General features: G+C 46.3%; 1 long non-coding RNA gene across 1 annotated transcript in view; it reads left to right on the forward strand.

The window, feature by feature from the left end:
* The window catches only part of LOC125946735 (uncharacterized), a 169,583-nt gene extending 154,259 nt beyond the window's left edge, over nucleotides 1–15,324 (forward strand). Inside the window, exon 3 of the long non-coding RNA XR_007467832.1 lies at nucleotides 15,159–15,324. This is a non-coding gene — a long non-coding RNA (uncharacterized LOC125946735). The remainder of the gene's footprint in view (nucleotides 1–15,158) is intronic.
* Nucleotides 15,325–15,614: the final 290 nt, after the last annotated feature.

Below are 15,614 nucleotides of genomic sequence, written 5' to 3' on the forward strand. Positions count from 1 at the left end.
TTTTTTTTTTTAAAGAAAATCCAGCGGCCGTGCATCTCAACTCCAAACATTGATTGGAGCAATTGGCTTCTCCTGCTAAACATCATAAGTGCAGTTAAGCACGCTTTACAGGCCACAACATGTGATTGCTTAGGCAAATGCACAGCCCAACCTAGTATATGGCGGAAGTTTTCAAATACAAAGTTGGAAAACAGATGTCCATAAGAATGCTCAGTGAAATGAGTCGATGTGGCAAAACCCCCTTTAAGTTAGTCAGTATAACTCTCAGTACACTCCTGTCTACAAGACACGCCAATCTGCAATAGATCCGTCGGCTGAAGCAAGACATGCCGAACATTATCGGTAACGGCCAGTATCGTTGCTTCCTTTGTGTGTGGGGGATCGTAGCCTCTTTAACAAAGTAACCGCACACGGTTGAAGAATAGGGCCAAATACAATTTGCGATTGTATATTTATTTGTAAAATAATTATTTTCCAGGTACTGTAGGTATGAACCTGAGGCAAGCGATAGTTACATTTTTTAATGTTTTGCACTTCGCCAGCTACGCGTTAATATATTTCCTCTCGAGCCTGATGCGATTAAAGGTACAGACTAACACATACGCTTCATCGCACTGGGCCTCAAATATACCTTGTGTGTCAAAAACTTCTACTTCAAAAATACCACAACACTATTTCTTTAAGTTATTCTGTGACATAGTAGGCGACGCCCGACATTCCTTGTGTCGTACGCTTCATGGAGCTCTTCCACATATGCCTTGTTCTTTGCTAGAAAAGATTTCAAGATGGTGGACCAATCACCCCCAAGTGTGCGCGTCGAGCGCAAAATATGGCGGATTATTATGCGGGCGAAATGAAGCTGCGTCTCCTCGGCCCCGCTGGCGCCGACGGCGACTCGCTGTTCTCGGTTTTCCTTTCGCCATCCCTCAAGGCGGCTCGCGTCGAAGGAAGGAGAAAGAAATAACTAGACGCCAGGGCTCCTGAGTGCTCGCCATTAAAATCCTTTCTGGAAGCAAATGATGGGGAGAGGAGCGAACAGCGAGCGGGAGGACAGAAGCGGCGAAGAGGAGGGAAACCGAGGGGAAAGGAATGCACGGGGAAGGAAAGGGCGGGGGCCCGCTGCGAGACGCGCTGCGCCTGCGCAGACTGCGTAATTACTACGGAGAATTATTAAAGAGTGCGCCGCGCGTGCGCTCTCATTTGCACACAGCGCCACCGCTTGAGGGGGAGAAAGAGGACGATGGGGAAAAGCGCGCCGGAAGGAGTCGAGAGGCGAAGTTTTTCCCTGCAGGGAAAGACGGCTTCGCAGGCAGAAAATAGCGCCAAAGGCTGCGGAGGGCGAGAGAATGGATGAGGCCGGATTATTTCCGCTAAGATGATGCCGAAGAAGAGAACGCAAAAGGCAGCCGACAGCGCTTCGAAGGGAAAGAGGGCGAGAGGGACGAAAAAAAAAACAGAAGTAAAAGATGCGGAGGGGCGTAATGAAAAGCGAGAAGACAGAAACTGGCATTCTTTTTTTTTTTTTCTTTTTCCGGGGACTTCGTTCGCTCTTACCCATAGCGATTTCCTCTTTCCTCTCCATTTCACCAGATTTTCTTCTTCTCGGTTATTTTATAAATTGAACGCCGAGGTATTATCATTAGGCGCAGTGCCGAGAAGCTCGAAAGAGCAGCCAACAACCAAGGACAAAAGCTCTTCTCTGCGGCTTTTAGGAAAACACCATGAAATAAAAAGAATCAAATGAGGTGAGGATTTCGGGGGCGGAGTTTTGCACTGTCTCACAAACGCGAACCAGATTACGCCTGCTTTTCTCTCTCTCTCTCTCTCTCATTTTGTATAGGACTGTGGTTTCCATAATGCTCTTTAAAGACATTAGCATTTCTCGCACGTTAGTCTAGCGCAGCGAAAGGAATTGCTTTTTGTTTCTTCTGATAGAATGAGAGAAAAGAAGGGGATGGCGATGAGTTATGCAATTATCGCTAGGGTCCCTTTTGATTCGCTCATTTCCTGGGTTTGTACGTCCCCCCTACTAGCGCAGAATTATCGCGTCGGCCAGTATGAGGTGTGGTTTCTGGCACTCCTTCCCTTTGTTAAAGAACGCCCTTACCACGTCTTCTTTTTTCTATTTATTTTGTCTGTATGTAGGAGGGCTACATATCACATTCATTATTGTGTACGCTTCATGTTTTTTTTTCTTCCTTTTTTAAAGCAATGGGTAATCGGTCTACTGAACTGGACTAGTGCTTATTTTTTTGTAAAACTACCGCCTAAATGATTTCGATTTCTTTAACAAGATCTGGAACCCTAATAAAGTGCAATATATTTATCAATCGCTGGATTTTGTCATTTGATTTCACAGAATGTTATCATATTGGCATTTCTAAGTTATTTCCATTACCCAGTTCTCAAAGATTTGGTATATAAATTGGTTGATCAACACAACAAGAATCGTGTATTCTTCGTAAGGAAAGTGATAATGTGAAGAAGCTTTTATATTTGAATCTTTAATATTGGCAGAATCGGCAACTTTATACGAACCAAGCAGAAGCAGTGGCACGTACTTAGTGGATGGTGGGACTAAGCTGAGCCGTTCAGCATAAGATGTGAGAGTGATTGTGCGGTGTATTATCCAAGACGGCTCCGCCGATATTCTAACGTGAGCAGTAGGAAAGAGAAGACAAATGTGTTGAATATGCCACAGCAGCTTGTTCAACAGAGCAGCAGCTCTGCCGAACATAGTCTAATTGCCTGATACGAAATGTCTACGTATATGGCGAATATTCACGTGTCATGTCACGAGTAATTGTTGCTGGAAAATTAACTCACTGCTCCCTTTCACATACTGCTCACGAGGGCATTTGCCACTACACTTAAAGGGGTGCTACGTGCATGCCTACTTGAACATGTCTCATTTGATGGTCCTTCCACGCAAAACGCGCTAAAGGTAGAGTTCAACCATTTTGTTATGTTTAAATAGATTTTAACTTAATTGCACCCTTCCGGAAATACGTTCACGTATTATTCGTGCTAGAAAATACAGGAAAGTTCGCTGCGTAAGCACTTAATTCCGCAGTTGACATCAAAACGTGGTGTCGAAGAAGAAGCTGTATAACATTCATTATCTAGTGCGTAACTATAAAGCCTTTCTTGCTTAAATTACAGGCATTAAACCCTTATGTTTATCGTCGGCAGTTGTAGGGGTATCTTATAACCCTGTAATGCTCGCACACACTTACAAATCAAGAAAAATTAGAACAATTTGCACACCTTTATTTGTTGCCATGGAGATCCCAAAAAACAACAACAATGAAATGTTTTAGTTATAACTTTATTAGTACCCTAATTAATTAGTTACTAATATTTTTTCTGAACAATCCACAACTGGAGAAAACTCTCTCCAGCCTGTCAAAAGCATTACTACTGGCTATGTGTCAAGTTTTCCGTGCTTAAATCAAAATTTTGAGCGTAGCACATATATTACATTGGGCATTCCAGGGTTAAGTAGAAGTATTCTTCCTTTCTTTCTTTGCAGCTGCTTATGTGACAACAAAGCGAAATATATAAGAAATGTAGCACTAATACTGAAAAAAAATGGAAAGAAAATTACTTCAATAACAGGTGCAGAAGTGCATTTGATAACAGTACAAACCGACATCTGCTTAGAGTGATGTTTGTTTTAGCTCAAAAGATGTTTTGCCAGTTGTTAAGTTGTATGATATCTTTATTTGCCCCGTTTACGCCGACATAAATTTTTCCTGTAAGGGGAATTCGGGTTTTAACACATCATAAGGCGTATATATATATATATATATATATATATATATATATATATTTATTTATTTCTTAACAACTTTTAATACGAGTCGTAGCTGTCCCCGGTCTTGGTGGTTTGTCCATTTGACTGCATCTATTGATGTGTTCGACGTGGGCGACCTGCAGTGGCCATAGCGTAGGGCTCTTCAACTTTCAGAAAATGTGAAGCCTATGCTGTTTCGCCTAAAAGGCTCATCACCAGGCCTCACTGGAGTATTTTCTTGTATACTGAAAGTTGTAAAGCGGTGCACAGGGAGTGTTCTACCACAGGAATGTTGCAAGATGGCTATCTAATAGCGAAGAGGACCTAGTTAAACGGTTTGAGGCGACAGTGCCAGGAGGCGAGAGACCCTGCCCTTAGTAGAAGCTCTATCCTCAATTAGTGTTGCAATGCGGGCTGGTTGGCGTGGCGTCTTGTAGTACTATTGCAGCGCATGCGGACGAGGACGCAAGAGGGCACCGTGTCTTTCATGAGCCTTCTTGCGTCCTCGTCTGTATGCGCTGAAATAGTACTCCAAGATCTTTCCGCGAGTGACATTCATTCCTTGCCTTCCCCCATAATAGCGCGAGAGCACAGTTTCGGCAACATTATAGTTGGCATTCACTTGCGACGAAAGTTCCGCCTCGCTTTTCCCTCTCTATCTCTGCTCTCCTCAGCAGTTTCGAGTGCTCTGGCTTTCCCGGGAGCCCCCTTGTTGTTCGTGTTGCTGTTTGCTGCACGTTTGACATGGTAGGCTACACTTGTGACATGGTCTTTTCCGTCCAGAAGAGAACACGGGAATTTGGGCTCTTGTTAGAATTCTCAGCTCTTTTGGTGACATACTTAGGTGTAACATTCTATTGATACGACGACCACCGTGAGAACGCCGGCAAGTGCTGGACTTTGTGGCAAAATAGAGCAATATTGATGCCCTAAAACTCACCTAAGACGCCTAGAGAGCAATCTTGGAAGTTGTAAAAATGCGCAAATTGTCGTTTCGAACAAGCAATCAGAACGAAATTCTGCGCTGAAGTTTGCCTTGTTCAGTCATGGTAGGTACTTACGCACTGCGTCCTACATTAGGATGCTGTTAGAAAAACGAGAACAAGGTGAAAGCAGGAGCCAACGTTTGCACAAGTGAACTTGTCTTTCTCAAGGTGACATATCCGACAGAGCATATGTCGCCTTGAAAAAGACAAGTCCAGTTGTCCAAACGTTGGCTCCTGCTTTCACATTGTTCTCGTTTTGCTCATCGTCTTGAATTTCCATCTTTCGCCTTCCCAGTGTTTTCCCTGGATTAGAATACCGTGGAATTCATGTATGAAGAAGAAGAATCTGCAGTGGTTTTTATGCTAAGTGAGGAACAAAAATTCTTTCTACACTTTAACTCGCAATGTCGCATTGCATTACGTCTTCAACGCATGCAAGCCTGCAGTGCGGTGAAAGTGCAGTACGGAGTAAGATGAAGAGAGCGGCGACTCGAAGTTGACTTTTCTCCCTTAGATAGTCCCTCAATGTTTTTGTACTTTATATGTTTTATATACTTTATACTTGTACTTTATATGTTTGTACTCAATGTTTTGTACTCGCCTTTAGCTGGCATTGTAGATGCAGCCAATGAGCGTCCGCTGCGTAAATCCGTTTTGGTACTTGAAAAACCCGCACGCTCCACCAAAATGTTACGGGGAGAAAAGACACTAGACAATATATTTGCAATATATATACAACGGGCAGAAGACAGGCATACAAGATGAAGCCCGTGCGCGCGACTATCGGCGATCGTCGTCTTCGTCAGTCCTGTCATCATCGTTCGCTACTGCAGCGTCTCGTGGCAATATATATATATAGTAGGACCTCTACAGTAGTATGCATTTCGCGGTGAATACTTAACGATTTATTAGCGAACCCCCTTTGTGACATCTTCAGTAAGGAGTTAATGAGCGGACAATTGACGATTTCAAGGCTGGTAGAGGTACACAGGCTACGGGAAGCCTTACATCACCTATGACGTTTTAGAGCTCCACTGCAACACCACGCGGAGATATTCCCGCTGAAGGACAACAACGATACTCCGTTTATCACTGCTATAAATACTGAAGCCACTGCTAGCTGCGTCCTTCACGCAAGTTGACTTGCAGATTTGCATAAATTATATAATTGGTACATCAATTTACGCCTTATTTGTAATTTATGAGATCAAAATAAACAAGGCTTGCTGGAAATAGAAGATTGTAAACTATTCAAGTTATCATGTGAGGGCGCTTAGCTGTGATCAGACGCTCTATAATCATTGATGCACAGGGCCGAGTCTCGTCTGCCTACATTTGTTTACTCCAGATGCAAAACAGTTAAATATGCATGACACAATCGGCAGGCAATAAGAACGCACTTGCGATAAGTAGCACTTTTCTCGGTTGAAATATCAGTTGCAGAATAAGAAAAGAAAAAGAAAGACGCAACCACGCAACAGGAGTTGTCAGAATGCTTTTTGCACCCAAGGCCCCGTCATATCGCCGCCAATGTATGAATGGTGATCCCGCAGAGAGCGCGAGAGCAAAACGCTCCGCAGCAGGAAATTGTTGGCGCTCGGTTGTCGAAGAAAGGGGAGAGTTGTCTAGATAAACGCGATCCGAAGAATGGCTCGGTAGAAAGCGTCTAGAAAGCGAGGTTGAAAGGGACAAGGTGCCTAACGGGGGAAGCGTGATGAATGAAGGCCGACTCTTCTGGGTCAAGGTCGGCGCAGCTATGGGGAGAATGCCGCGCCACGCGTTCACCACGCGCGCGCGCCCGTCGAGCGCGGAGCCGCCACACATACACCAGATGAAAGGGGTGAAGGCCCCTTCTTGCTTCTCCCCCCTTCCACTGGCAACCCTTCCATACCGGCAGCTTCTCCCTTTCGTTGTGCCTGGGAGCCGGCGCACGCGCACACATGCTCGCGCCTAAAACAGCCCGCGCCTCGTCGGTGTGCAGCGCTCGCGCCGCGCACAATGGAGCGTTTTCTTTATTTTACTCCCCCGATGGCGACAAATGTGCCTCGCTGCTAGAGCCAGCGCTTTGCATAGACGCGGTGCTTCGTGGCTCACGCAGCGCTGTGACAACGGGGTGATCCGTCTACTGTTGACAGATAACTTTACCGCTGTGCCGTTTTGTCTCAACTTGCTGTTGTTTCAAGAAGCCGACGATGTGACTGTGGCGAAGTCGCGGCAATGCAGATGATACGGCGTGAGTGCTTGGAACAGGTGAGCTGGCCTTCAAAATATCCAAGCATATTCGCGTGCTTTCAAGCAGCAGATACAATAGTTACAAGTGTCGGGTGCTGCTGGTTCCGTATGGCGGCAATGCTATAAATGAACCCTGAAGCCTTATGATTAGTGCTAGAACTCTCTGCGGTTCAGTGCCCGAAACGTCAGTGCCCGAAAGCGATTTTGCAATGCAACTTCAGCGCACAATTTTCTAGAACTCATTTCTAGTTCCTATCCTTTTCTCACAGCTTTGCATTTCTAAAAAAAAACATATCTAAAGTAACGACAAAAAACAACAAATCTAAGCTAGCATAAAAAAAAGAAAAGGCAAGGAAAGGAAATCAGAGAAAACCGGCTTTACACTGCTTATTCTAACCAGCAGGGACAAGGCACCAAATAGAAACAACAAAGAAAAAAAAAGCAACATTATCTTTGATAGCACTATGCCTGTAAATTTGATGAGTTCATGGAAAGCGCAACTTCTTTGTAATTTATCGATATCAGATAATACCGAAAGTCAAAGCAAATGAGTTATTTCGGTCTGATGCCACTAAACTTGTATTATATCAGGGTGATGGTGATCCAAATGCACTGCATCAGTCTCTGACCGGCATCCACCTCGTTACTGTTTCTGTCGTGATATACAATGTAGTAGTCGAGTATATACGACGCGTGAATCTTTTATCAAGGCGTGACCAGATTCGCAATCGTAAAGAACGACACGGGACTTGAAAAATGAAGGCTAGGGGGGGGCAGCAGCTGCCATAGCGCTTTCTTCTTTCGAACGATTTGTTTTCTTTTTTCCTCATTTTCGTCCTGTGCGTCGTCCCCGATAGGCACGATCCTAATTATCGCCAGACAGACGCCCGCGCGACGCCGAATCGCTTAGCGTCCAGGCGTCTAATCTGTGGCCGCGGCTCAAAGAGTCCCAGCTTTATTACCTTCCCAGCCTCGCGGCTGGAACACCCAGCCACACGCCTGCCCGGCTATCCACCCACGCCCATAAAGAAAAAAAAATGAAAAGAAAAACCTTTTGGCTTAACAATTCCCGCACCCACGGCTCGGGAAAACGAAGGAGAGGGCACCTTTTTTCGCCCATTTTCTTTTTCTTTCCCAAAATCCCTGTAGTTCCCCCCAAAAAATGGCATGGGGAAAAAAAAAGCAGAACAACAAGGAGGTGAGTGATCTCAAAAATACGATAGAGAGATACGTGCGTGGTTGGGCATGGTGATGCCACCCACGAGCGATGAATCACGCCATGATTTATTAATGAAAACTGATCGCCTCTAATAACGCTAGCCTGTCAGAGGCGACTACACGAGCAACGAAAATTGGCAGAATCATGCAATGCGGTGATGTGAAACAATACCGAGTTTGCCTTCCCTTTCGCTTTCATGCGAGGACAGCGAATCTTATGAGGAATGGTTCAGTGATTGGGCACTTCCAATTAGCTGCAATATTCAAGACGCTCGATTTATGTATAACGTGTTTTGTTAGAAAAAAAAAGCGTGACTTACTGATACGTTTAGTTAACCAAACACAACGCATACACCGGGTATTTAAGCGAACACTTAAAAAATTTTTTAAAGGTTGCCTGTGGCAGATAGCACAATTCTAGTTCATGAGCTGGTCTACTCAAAGAGGCAGACATTACTTGCACAAAAAATTGAAATGCATAATAAACTAGTTAACAAAAATGCTTAATTAAGTTCTTAGCTAATTACCTTACGGCCAATATTGCAATTTACAAATTCTAGCCGTAGATCTCGCAAGGCGGATCCACTTAAAACGAATTCTCAGGATGACACCAGTTTCGAGATAATAACTGCCGGACTTTGCGGAGAAATGCATTGGCGTTCCAGTAACTTTCTTAACAAGACGTCGTTTTATGCATTGAAGCACAAAAGTAAGCACAAAAGCCCACAACATATATATATATATATATATATATATATATATATATATATATATATTCTCAGCTGTGGCTGGTAACTGCAACGACGCCTAATCATTGTAAGCTGCGTAGGTTGTTGCATTGATGCCATTTAAGGGCCTGGCTAACGATCGGACACCCTATATAGCCCCCCAAAACAGACGCACTCGAAAGGTCAGCTGAAAGGGCGCCCTTGCAGTGGCTCCCGCAAGAGGTGACCATTGCGTTGTTGCGCAGATGCTCTGCAACAGAGTGCCACAAACACCAGGGACGTCCTATAGAGGAGTCAGTGCCTTGGAAGCTAGCGCGTGAACAAGTGTTGCGCCGGTGTATAGGTGCGGTGCCGCTGCTTGGGAGCTCCGAGCCAGGAGCGCCGTGTTCCCGCTATGCCGCACTGGACGGCCGGCCAGGCGCACGGACGAGGCGTGCAAGGCAAACACTCGAGTGCGGAGCCGGCCCGAGGATGGTGATGAGGCGGGAAAATAACAGCTCCGGCGAAATCCATTTCTCTTGCAGCGGTGCCTCTTGTGCTCGCCCTTTCCCTCTCTGCAGGTGACCCTCTGTTTTCTTAATTTCCTGTCACTTGCAATGTTCCCGCTGAGAAATAATTTCGGGCCAACAGTATTATCTCGCTGCGTCCTTTGTGCGTGTGTGTGTTCGGGTGCGTGTGTTTTCTCGATTCCTGCCGTCTCGCTCGATTCGCCCTCGCTCTCCTTAGCCGGCGTTGTTGTTTCGCGAGCTCCTTTGTTTCCTTCCTCTCTTCTCCTTCAGATGTGGTGGATATTGAGCTCGGGGCTTTCTTCATGCTCCAGAGCATCCGACTCGGCTTTTGTGCGCTCCCGCAGTTTTTTGTGCTCCCCTGTTCGCGCGCCGCTTTCTTCTTTTGGTGGCAAAGGAGCCCCGATTGTTTATTTTATGGTTTATTTTTAGAGGCGGCAGGCCCCCGCGCAAATTGCTTTTAAATGAAAGAACAGAACCGGTGAGGTTCGGTGAGTCGAAGCTCCACTTGACGCCCGCTAGGGAAACAAGGAGCGGCAAAAGAAAAGCGAAGCTTATTAGACGAGCTTTCCGATAAGGAGCTGATGTAAACGCGTGAAATGTAGTGCACCGGACAGTATCAGTATGGTGTCACAAATGTTTATTTTTTATACAATACTCTCTTTGAGAAGCATGATGAAAAGGTTGTTGGGCCGTGTATTAAGTTAGCCGCTACTTCTGGCAAGAAAAAAAAAAAAGAAAAGAGGCCGGCGGTGGAAAGGGGGTACGGGGGGGGGGGGGGGAGAGGTTTTGTGTAAACCAAGAGCTGGACATTCAAATCACCCATTTCCCACCGATTTAAAAGTACATTGCTTATCCGTCTACCGTATCGTGAGACCTCGCGCACTGTTGATGTAAATGAATGCCGTTGCCTGCCCTCTCTTCATTCTCTCAAGCAGACTTTTACTTCGAAATGCTTTTCAGAGATCATCTCATATATAGCTTTCGTTCACTTCATTGCTTTAAGCTATGTCACGGGAATACCGTAGCCTCTATTGCTGCTGACACTTATAATTAGGTAATTTTGAGTGAGGCGTATAGCCTGTTTCGTTACCACATCCCAGTTAGGTCATTGTAGCATGGCGCGGCGTTATCATTAGCATTTCATAAGAGCACGGATGATGGGACTTGCACGTAGCACTGTTCGAATATTTTAGCTATAGACGCGACTGAGTCATTGCCTCCTGCTTAAGTCAACATATCAGTCGCTTTGCCCAGAGTTCTGCTGGGACTGCGCAAGAACCCACAAACGCCTCAAGAAAGACGTGCTTGGATTCGCTTTCGCATACTTCGTCTCGAATGCGAGGCTCGCGCTGGCTGCGCCGTCGGCCCGTGCGACCATGATACAAGTGGCTTTTGTGAAAACCAGCACCGAGCGCTCGGACGCAGCCCGCTCCAATCCTCGGGCGAAGCCAAGAAAGAAATTTCAGCCTTCCCGAAAGAACCCACCTCTGACGAAGGCACGACTCCTATGAAATAAACTGGCCTCTTTGTTCGTTCATTCCCCGGCGAGTTCTCGCGTTTGCGCGTAGAGCAAACAAACGCTTTCATCTTGCGTTTCATTCTCGTTCCTGCCCAGCGCCTTTCCCCGCGGCGTCCCATTTCCCTTATTTGTTTGTGCCGCAGCCTGTTTCGCCTCTATTCGCCTCTATTCGCGTTATTTTGTTTTCTTCTTCTTCTCGCTGGTGTTCATCAATGAGCAGAAGAAGGGGGCGAGAAAAGAAAACCTACGCACATAAATGAGGAGAATCAAGAGCACGAGAAGGGTCCCCGCGGAAAGAAACTCCTCGGCCTGGAATAAAAGCTGAGAGAGAATCTAATTATTCGGTTCGAGCGAGCGCGCTGCTCTCCTTAATTCTTTTCTTCAGTGCCCATACCACGGAGCCCGGCGCGCTTGGCGCTCTCAGGCGCGCAGTGTGGTGCCTGCCGGTCTCTTACGCCTGGCAATCTCTTATACTCCCTCCGCTTTTTTGCTCCTTCCTCCTCCCTCCTCGCGGGCTGCTTTTATGCCCGTTGGTTTTGCGCTCGCGCCTCTCCCCCCGCAACCATCGCCCATATATACTTGGCTCGAGTTCTGTCTGGAACGGGAGCAGCGCCTTGTTTCCCCCGGCCGCCTCCTTTCGCCGCCTGAGGAGCAACGCGCGCCGAGGACAGGCGACAGTGCGCCGCGTGAGGGGGGGAGAAATCAGCGACTGCCGAAAACGCGCTCGCTCTTCGGGGAAAAGCAGCGAGGGAGAACGAGAGAAAGAAGAGAAGCGATGAGCTACACAAAGAAAATACGAGAGAGAGAGAGAAAAAGAGAAGAGTTTCGGTTATTAAATGTGTGTGGTTGCCATTGACAACTTTGACGTATTCGTGCTGCTGGGCGAGCATTATTATTGTCTCTGGTTGTGTTTTGATATTTCGCCGTCTCCATGGAGACGCGTGCCGCGGAGGGAAAAGCGGGCGCCATCACAACCGAGAGGGAAGGAGACGCGACCCAGTGAAAGTGCGCCGAGGAAGACGAGGAGGTTATCTCGACGAGAGGAGACGGATATTATTTTTGCGTACACACCGCGGCGGCAGCCCAACGCTGCTTCTGCTGCTGCAACTGCTGCCGCCGCCTCGTCATTCTGCCCCCCTCGCCCCGTTCTCTCTCTTTTTTTTTATACCCTCTGGCTTTCCCCTTCTTGGTCTTTTCATATGGCTCGCTGCATGCCGTTGCCGCTGCATGGTCGCGAGGAGAGCGAAGACCGTGCCAGATGCGGAGAAGTGCAAGTTGGGGAGAAGGGGAAAGTCGCGGGCGAGGATTGTTCGGACCCTTGTGCCGGGCGCTGGGATGGCGCCCGGGATAACGATCTTGAATTGCTGCCTCGGGTGGTTTTCAAATGCTCCTGGCTCTGTAGCCGTCTCTCCGTCTTTGGCGTCCTCGTCCCTTTTTTTTTTTTTTTTGCTGTTTTTCCCCCCACCGTCGCAGCCACGCTCTCTTGTTTGTCTGCTTGCTTCCTGTGTCTCTCGCTGGCAAGCGTGCCTCCGCTCTGCTCGCGTCTCCCTTGGCGCGAAACGACCGGCCTAACGCGCCGGAGCTCCCGACGCCTTGTCTCGCAGCAACCGTTTCCTGCTCTCCCTCCGCGACTTCGGACCTGTTCCCGTTTACCATTGCGACTTCTCTTCCCTTCATTTCTCCATCACTACTTTTACCTGGCGGCAACTCCTTATTTGTGTGCTTTTTTTTTTTAAGTTCAAGAAGGGAACTTCTTTCGCTTGCGTATTGTTTTGTTCTTCACCCCGCGTGCGCGCGTTTTGTCCTGTCATTATGAAATAACTTCAATGGCGGACGTCATTAAGTTCGTAATTAATTAATTAAGTTTCGTAAAGAGTTTGTTATCTCTTTGGAGAAGTAGAATTCACGTGCATTCATTTGTTAAAGACCCTGCATCCAACTGGTTAAGCACAGCGTACTGAACAGTTTCTCTTCATCAAAAGTACGCACGTCAGACACAGCAACATCGTGCCGTGTCTCGAAAGACAAGCAAACCTCGATTGTTATATGGTATAGATACGATAGTGCATTTCTATGTGGGTCGAAAGGATAAGGGTAATGCACAGAACACGGCCTAGGCGTTGTGCCGCAAGCACCCTTATATTCAGTATAAGAAATGAGCCAGAGTGCGCTGTTTTCCCGCACAAAATTCGAGGAAGACGCTGGCCGTACCGTCTCCCTCGTACACATAGGCAACCGTCTACTCGTAGGCACATACCTAATTGCATAAGCTATGCGTTCTTGACAGAAGATAGCTGTCTCCCGACAAAAGGAAAAAAAAAAAAAAAAGATGTGGGCCATGGCCAGCTTGCGTATTACAAGGCCAGCAAGTCCTAGTGTTTAAAAACTTTAGAAAAAAATTAAACTATTGGAGGAATATTACGCTTACGCGGTATGGTTAGTGTGGGTCTGCGGTGGCTGAGCCTCTATGGCGTTCTGCTGCTGCGAACTAGGTCGCAGGTTCGATTTCCGGTCGCGGCGACAGCATTTTGATGGGTGCGAAAAGTACCCATAAAAAAAAAATTCTCGTGTACTAGGCGCACGCTGGAAAACGCCAGGTGGTCGAAATTAATATTGAGCCCTCCACCTACTGTGGGGTCTCGGGGCGTTAAACCTCGTCATTTAACTTAATTATTTTAATTTTATTATGCACATGACGGGTGCCCCATGTCATCCAGTGAATTGTACCACTTGTGGGATGAAATGTGCATATGATGTTTCAGTCTAAGCTTCTGTATGTGTGTGCGCGAATTGTATGCTAACATTTTTTTTTTCAGATGCCTTGTTATGTGAGCGCAGGGAACACGCGGGCACTGCTGGAAATGTTCTGTCTAAAGTTAATGTGAAATTGCCCTCAGTATCCGGGTCTAGCGAGCTATTGCTGGCTTAACATGTGCAAGGCGAAGACATTCTTGCCATATTTTGGGCAACGTTTATTGTATGGCAAAGAGAAGAGTAGCAGTTGGTGTCACCCATGGCTCTGTTGCCTTCACCTAAAAATAAATTAAAGAAGGAACAGAAGTGCGTTTATTGCGCACTATGCTACCTGCTTCGATAAAAGTCTTTGACATCTTTACGCAACTATTAGAGCATGAGCTGGCTGAAAAAATTGCAGGTTTTTGAACAAATCGCAAGAAATGCAGATTGTGTCAGCATTATTTCAAAACAGGCAACAGTAAGTACTGTTGCGTTTTGCCCACCTTTAAGCCACACAGCCTTACAAGTCTGCTAGTACAAGAAAGTCAGGGAACTTTAACGCTTACATAAGGAAACATTGCATGAAATAACTAACTGGTTATTTAATCATTAGTAATAGTATACGATACTTCTCTAGCATGTCACTTGTTGCTCCGGTCATCACTGCACTTTTGAATTCTAGTTCAGTTTAAAGTTCCAAGTGCAGATCTACGATCGAATTCAGCACAGCAAATATATATATATATATATATATATATATATATATATATATATATATATATGGTTTACGCATTTGTTCGTCATTTATTTATAAAATGCAGTGCGGCATGAAGAGCTGCAAGTGCTTCAGCCGATGAATGTTGTCAAGAGAGGTTTGAACTGGGTGGTAAATTTTCCTGGCATAACAACAGCTGCGGTAGAAATGTTCGGCACAACCGAGACGTCGGTGTCTGTACTTGTTACGTAGGAGGAGTAGCCCTAGGGTAAACAGCTTGAGAGCCGACAATAACACAATCGCTGTCTTTTCTCCCGTGAATCCGAAAAAGCACCCAATATACACCTGTAGCATAGCGGTCACCTGCATTCCCCAAACTTTTTCATCAAACAACTTGAAAAGGTAACAGACACCTGTAACGACAAATGGGGGCTCCATGAGAGGTGTCTATAAATAATGGGATTAAAACTTTTGTGCATCCTGCTACATGGTTTACTATGCCCATTGAGTGATGTACTGTAATGCATGATGAGCACGCGTAAACGCCACGAGTGAACATTTTCTCCGATGTTATTTAGAGGCCTTCATTACAAATGTAAATTGTCGCCTGCTCCTCGCTCGCACCTGAAGGTGTGTTACACCGGATGTCAAAACTGATACCATCAGAGTACGTTGAAATTCAACATGCGAGAATTGAAGCCGACACTTGGTTTGTGCAGACGCTCATTATCTCCTGGACCTGACGGAATTGCGTGCGGGGTGCCATGATGACTTGGTGAGCGGGGGCGAAGTGTTACCAGTCGATCTCCGAAACGAATCCTGGCGAGACGGCATGGCTCCCACAAGCTCCAAACTGGTCGTCTGGTTCCGTTTTTGAAATCTGGCAAGTCTCCTTTGGAACTTACATCCCATGGCCCAATCACATTTGATAGCTACATGGGGACGTAAAGGATGATCCTTGCACATCTATAGGTAGCAGAAGTAGCATAATACCTGTCCAAACACCAAACGCTATGGCTGGTTTTCGGCGCAACCGCTCATTACTTGATTAAGTCGTCAACATAGTAATGTACGACATGCGCCAAAAATGCTCTAAATGTCTATGGGCCACCTTATTCCTTGACTTGAAAGAGGCGTATGAAAGGTGGTCGCAAGGAGGCATCGTCCCCGCTCTT

Source organism: Dermacentor silvarum, chromosome 1 (genome assembly GCF_013339745.2).
Source record: "Dermacentor silvarum isolate Dsil-2018 chromosome 1, BIME_Dsil_1.4, whole genome shotgun sequence".
NCBI lineage: Eukaryota > Metazoa > Arthropoda > Arachnida > Ixodida > Ixodidae > Dermacentor > Dermacentor silvarum.